This window comes from Gopherus flavomarginatus, chromosome 9 (assembly GCF_025201925.1).
Source record: "Gopherus flavomarginatus isolate rGopFla2 chromosome 9, rGopFla2.mat.asm, whole genome shotgun sequence".
Taxonomy (NCBI): domain Eukaryota; kingdom Metazoa; phylum Chordata; order Testudines; family Testudinidae; genus Gopherus; species Gopherus flavomarginatus.
Genome location: NC_066625.1, coordinates 46513755 through 46519754, shown reverse-complemented (window position 1 = coordinate 46519754; position 6000 = coordinate 46513755). Strand labels below are relative to the sequence as shown.

At 46.9% G+C, this 6000-nt stretch overlaps 1 non-coding gene across 1 annotated transcript; it reads right to left on the bottom strand.

The window, feature by feature from the left end:
• Nucleotides 1-5485: 5485 nt before the first annotated feature.
• On the bottom strand, nucleotides 5486-5559 carry TRNAT-UGU (transfer RNA threonine (anticodon UGU)). The gene has a single exon. It is a non-coding gene; the product is annotated as a tRNA-Thr (tRNA).
• Nucleotides 5560-6000: the final 441 nt, after the last annotated feature.

Genomic DNA, 6000 nt, shown 5'->3' with positions numbered 1-6000 from the left:
TTCAATGGATCCCCATCCTCCACCCACCATGAGATAGGTAGGAGCAGATCATTGGTATCCTTACTTGAAAGAGGGAGAAGCTAAGGCTGAGAAAGGAGAATTGGCTTGTCTTAGGTCACACAGCCAGCCAGTGGCAGAGTTGGGAACAGGACCCAAGAGCCCTGATTTTCAAACTAAGCATCAGATCATGATTTTCAAACACTGAATGACTTGAGTAAAGTGTTCTCAAATGAGCTGCAGACCAACAACAGTGCACAGTAATTATTCAGCATGTATTTGAGAACTGCAATATTAGAGAGAACCATGAACTGCTCAGAGACAGTTAATGCAGAAAGCAGCAAAATTTGTCAAACGTATGACTGGTTATGACTTATTTACTTGGTTTTAAAAGAGAAGAACAAGGACCTGAGTCTCCTCCATGTCAGTAACCCCCTGCTCAGCCAATCAGGGTAGAGACTGAGGATGAGAGGCCGAGGATTCTCACCAGAGAGCCCAAAGGATGGCCCAGGTCACGGGTGGGGTCACTGCCAGAGCACTATTTCAGCCTCACATTTTTGGGTGGACCTCCCACAGTGGGAGCTGCCAAGTACTCCCCTGCAACACACACACACAGACACACACACCTCCTGGTGTTGGGAGGGGAAGAGGAGAAAGGACAAAAGAAGCTAGAGACAAAGGGAAAGGAGAGAGAGAGGGATGGAGGAAAAGGTGTAACAAAAAGGACAATCCCTATTGTCCCCAGTGTTTCTAAGGGACAAAATCCCAGGTGCAGAATAAAATTCGGCCTCCTTAAGCTCGTGATTTCCATGCCTAGAATTCAACTGTCACCAGATGGATCAGACTGAACAGGTTTCAAACCTCGAGAAGGCTCTTACCTTCTAAACAGAGACAGTTGTTTTCTAGTAAAATCAGGAAAAGGGAAGGGGAAAACTAGAAAGAGATTCCTCCTGGCGCTCACCTACGTGAACCCGAATCCTCTCTCAGTCCTCAAACACAGACCTGGAGAAGGAGACTTGCTGAAGTAAAGCCACAGGGGTCTCTGAGGTTTCCCTGGCTCCTCGCCTCTTTTGTGCCTGGCTGATGTCAGCATCTCTCTGTGAGGTCACCACCTCCCCACCACCTTTGACCAATAGTCTGAGGTCCTGCAAAAGGCCTTTGTGATGTTACTGCCACATCCCTCCCTTGCTGTGCTAATGTCCTGCCCCTGGCCAGGCACTTTGGAGGTTTGAGCTACTCTCTGTGGATCACCCCACTCAAGGAGCGTTTGTTCTAGGCAGCAAGCCGGCTAGACAGGAAAACATCAGGCGCTGCTCCCAATGCTACACTCAGTTTTTCAGAAATTAGTCGACTTTATGGCCGGAAGAGACAATTAGAGCATCTAATCTGACCCCCTGCATATCACAGGCCTCCTGTGTGACACAATAGCTGCTTTTGGGGCAAACACATTCCGGAAAGGCATCTAGTCTTCATTAAATGACATCAGGAGATGGAGAATCCATCACTTTCCTTGGTACATTGTTCCTGTGGTGAATCATCCTTGCTGTTGAATATTTGTGTCTTATTTGTAATATGAATTTGTCTCTTTTCACCTTCCAGCCATTGGGTCTTGTTATGCCTTTCTCTGCTCGATTAAAGAGCCTTTCATACCCAATCTTTTCCCTCCAGTAAAACCATTCAACACTTCAGTGAAGTCACCTTTCAATCTTCTTTTGATAAGCTAAACAGGTTGAGCTCATTCAATAGCTCACTAGAAGGTATTTTTCTCCAACCTTCAGAATATTTGTTGGCTCTTTGGTCATCAGACTCCTGAACTGCAGCTGGATGTGGCTCTTTTTCTTCTGCACAGCACAGCTCCTGGAGAAGAGGGATCTGCAAATGTACATTCTTATGATACCTTTGTTTAATTGATGAAAACATAAACTAGACATTAGAGGACTGGAACTGATTTCAGCTGATGGACAGCTTTGCTAGGTTTTTATGCATATGGACAGCAAAATGTTGAGTGTTTACATTCATATCAAGCATCCCTGTATAGTGGAACTCCTGAACATAATGAAGAATGAAAATGAAAATGTTTTCCTTTTTTTTAAAAAAAGAAAGAAGGTGAAAAGAGAACACAGAGGTTTGACCAAGGACCAATTCAGCTGTAGTTAAGTACTCTACTACCAAGCTATACACCTATGACAACAGGAGTATAGAATTGTGATCTCCAGGACTTTGATAGACAGACCTTGCTTCATCAAGCTCCTTTGCGATTCGCAGACAATAGGTGGTTTTAAAAATGGGGTTTCATTAAACTTCTTAAAAGTGGTAAACTCCACAGCCTGCACACCCACCATTATAGCCTCTCCCACTGACATAGCTGTCACCTTTTGGGGAAGTGGATTAAGTAGACCCACAGGAAAAAAGTCTCCAATCAACATAGAGCAGTGGTTCTCAAACTGTGAGTCAGGACCCCAAAGTGGGTCATAACGCTGTTTTAATGGGGTCACCAGGGCTGGGATTAGACTTGTTGGGGCCTGGGGCTGAAGCCAAAAGTTTGAGCCCCACCACCCAGGGCTGAATCCCTTCAGCTCTGGTTTTGCCTTCCCCCAACTGGGGCTGGGCTTAGTCTCCCCTGCTTCTACCCAGTGGGGAGGGGCTTGGTCCCTTTTTCCAGGGCTACGTAGTAAGTTTTTTTTGGCAGAAGGGGTGTGTAGTGAAAGGAAGTTTGATAAACCCTGGCATAGAGCCTCTGAATATGCCTAGACTTGGCTCCCTGTGGCACTGTGGGTGATCAGACACTGAAAGTACAGCCATGAAGACACCACACACCAGCCTTGCCTAGCAGGCAAAAATCAAACCTCCATAGAAAGACACCCAGTGTTTTTTAACCCATCTCCCTAAGCACTCAGCCACAACCACTTAACAAAGGGGCTTTTCTACACTATGGTTCTGGTCTTACTGAAGGGTCATTTCCATTTGTTTGCTCAGACCAGCATTAGGGGAAATGGTGCCCTGGGCAAAGCTTGTACTTTGGCACTTCCCCATTGCCCCTGGATGATCCCCACTCCCCCTTTACCGCTAGCTCCTGCACTCCCAACCCTTGCACCTCCTTCTCCCCTAACTCTTGCCCCCACCTGTGCTGCCTTTGCCCTTAACTCCCCGTGCCACCAGCCATGACCCTCTCCTGCAGCCCCTTCACATGGTTCCAGTGCTGGGGGCCCCGCACTTGTCCTCCCTTTCCCTGGGCTTTGGCATCAGTAGCCCCTGATTAGTGAGTAGGGTTCAGTGGTCCCCAAAATGTGGGGCATAACTGCTAGGGGGACCCAGAGGAACCTTCATGGGGGCACCTCAGGGCCTGAGCCAGCCCCCATGGAGGGAGCACCACTCAGCCCAAGTCTGTCCCAGCTCTTCCCCAACCCTACCCTCAGCCTGGACCTCTGGCTCCCAGCTTGGCCTGGACTCCCTTACCCCTGTCTGCACCCCTCTCCCCAGCAAGCAACAGCCCCACTGCCAGCCTCAGTTCTTGACTCTGGCTTCCAAGGGTCCACGGCCATGCATAAGAGGACACAGTGTGAAATATTTGGGGACCATTGTTCTGGGACGATGTTCTCAATCACTTCTATGCACCCCAAAAAAGGCTATTCCTCACCCACCTACCCTTCCATCAGGACCAGCTAGGTATGTTCTGCTGCTCTTCACTCATGCAGGAAGGATAATAACATTTCATTCCACTCAATCCTAAAGTGATTTGTAATCAGCCAACACCAGTCCTTTTAGGAAAGTGGCCCCATCATGCTGCATCGCTAGGCAGAGCAGGTGTGTCTATGCAAACACAATCTGTTCCTGAAGTCTTTCCCCCAGCTCCTAACTAGATGTGAGGAGGGAGCTCAATCAGCCCCTGCTTCCGCTTAATATTTAAAAAGTCCATATTGTCCCTATCTCTGCTGGCCTTAGATTTCTCCTACTGTCTCTTTCTTAACAACTCAGATGAAATAGCCAAGTGGTTAAAATGGTAGACTGCTCATCTATTGTTCTCGGCATGCATAGGTTCAAATCCCCTTCATTCTGGATGCCTTTAGTCTTCACTCCTCCTTTATAGACAACCATCTCCCCCTTTGCTACAATGACAAACCAAACAATGTTGCTTCTTGCAAACAAAAACCTTCTTAGAAACTCAGACCCCCTCAGATTTAAATAAAATGTCCAAATCCCAGATTTCTAAATAAATAAATAAATAAAATCTCTAGTCCTGTATTTCTTAGTTTTTGTCTTGAAAGGTAACATCTTCATCATCTCCCCCAAACACTCTGGGATCCGCCCAAATTATTAAAATACCCTCAACTCGAGCAAAGCCAGAAGAGTGAACCAGAGCTAGTGTCTAGGCCAAGCTGTTCTGAAGGAGGCAACTCAAACATTATCTCCCTGTTTCCCTTGGCAAGCTTTGGCTGAGAAAACAAAATTCCGCAAACTGCAAAATTTTGCTGAAAAACCAATACTAGTCAGTTTGGGGACTTTGGTTTGAAAGTATTATTATTATTCTCTTCTGACTTCTGAATCAGTTCAGTCTTTGTCCTCCAGGTGTGTTTCCAGCTGTTGAGTTGTGGGGAAGAGAGGCCAAGTCATGATGTCTGTTCCCCTCTTTCATAGTTTCATCTAACTTGCTAGGAAGCTCCTTTGCTACCATGTGAGTCAAGCAGTGTCCATTGTCTCTGTGCTATCTTGGAGAAGCCTGCATTGTACATGGTTCCTGGGATAGTCCTTGGGAGTGTGGATCCCTTCAATGGGAAAGCAGCGAGTCTGGCTCCTCCCTTGTCACACCTGAAAGGCTGGTGGGGGGCATTTCTCAACCTCATAACATATCTCAGTAATGCACACAGAGCAAAACTTCATAACTTCCCAACCAATGCGAGCACACACAGTCCAACAAAATATTAATGTTCAACAGATCAAGACTTTTGAAATGATACCTCACCAGGCAGACTTTGTACAAACCATGTCATCATTATATGAGACTAGTGAATATGGAGCTTCCAGGTGCTGCTCTGAGCACAGTGTGCCACACCTGGGCTTCCACTGCAATGGAGACGTACCCTTGAAGCCCATCTCTCCTGGAATAAAGATGGCAGCAGGGCTGACCTGGATCATCTGACTTGGGATCCTGGATGTAAAGCTGAGGGGCTAAAAACTGTGGTGCAGATATTTGTGTTCACAGCGAAGCCTGAGTTCAGAAACCCTCGCCCCTCATGGGGCCTCTGAGGTTGGGCTCAAGCCCATTTGTCTGCATTGTAATTTTATAGCGGTTGGGAGGGAGTTTAGGAAGTAGAAATGGTAAAACCACATTGAGGGAACTGGACCACTGACCTATCAGCTCTCAACACCCAAACTTTCAGTCACTCTATTATCAATGCCTTTGAGTGTAATTTAAACAGTAGGTCCACCTAGCTCTGAATCTTGTCTTCTGACAGTAGCCAATACCAGGTGCCCCAAAAGCCACTCCCCCAAGCACCACTGGGAGTTGAACCCAGGATCTCCTGTTTACAAAACAGGTACTTTAACCAACTAAGCCATGGTGCCTGCTGTTATTGAATGCATATGTGCTCACACCTGACTCTCTGACAAGTCCCACTGGCCCCTGACAAGCGTTGCTCGTGTTTGGCTTCTGTAAAGCAGAGGAGCAGGTGAAGTTTTGCTTCCAAGGTGTGTGTGTGATTCTTTGGCCAGGTCTACGCTACAAAATTAGGTTGGTGTAATTACATTACTTAGGCTGGCAATACAGTTATATCAACCTAATCCCAGTGTAGATAGCGACTCAGCTGTTAGAACTTTCTGGAGCTATGAAAGGGGAGGGGCCCAGCCTCTGTAGCAGGAATGCAGGGCAGGTGAGTTCATGGCACTTTATGGGATGCTGGTGGAGGCCAGTTATGGTGATATAATGACCAGCAGCATTTACACTGACAATTTGTCGCTTTAAGTTTGCTGCAAAAAGCTCTAGGCCTCTCATTGAGGTGGTTTTAT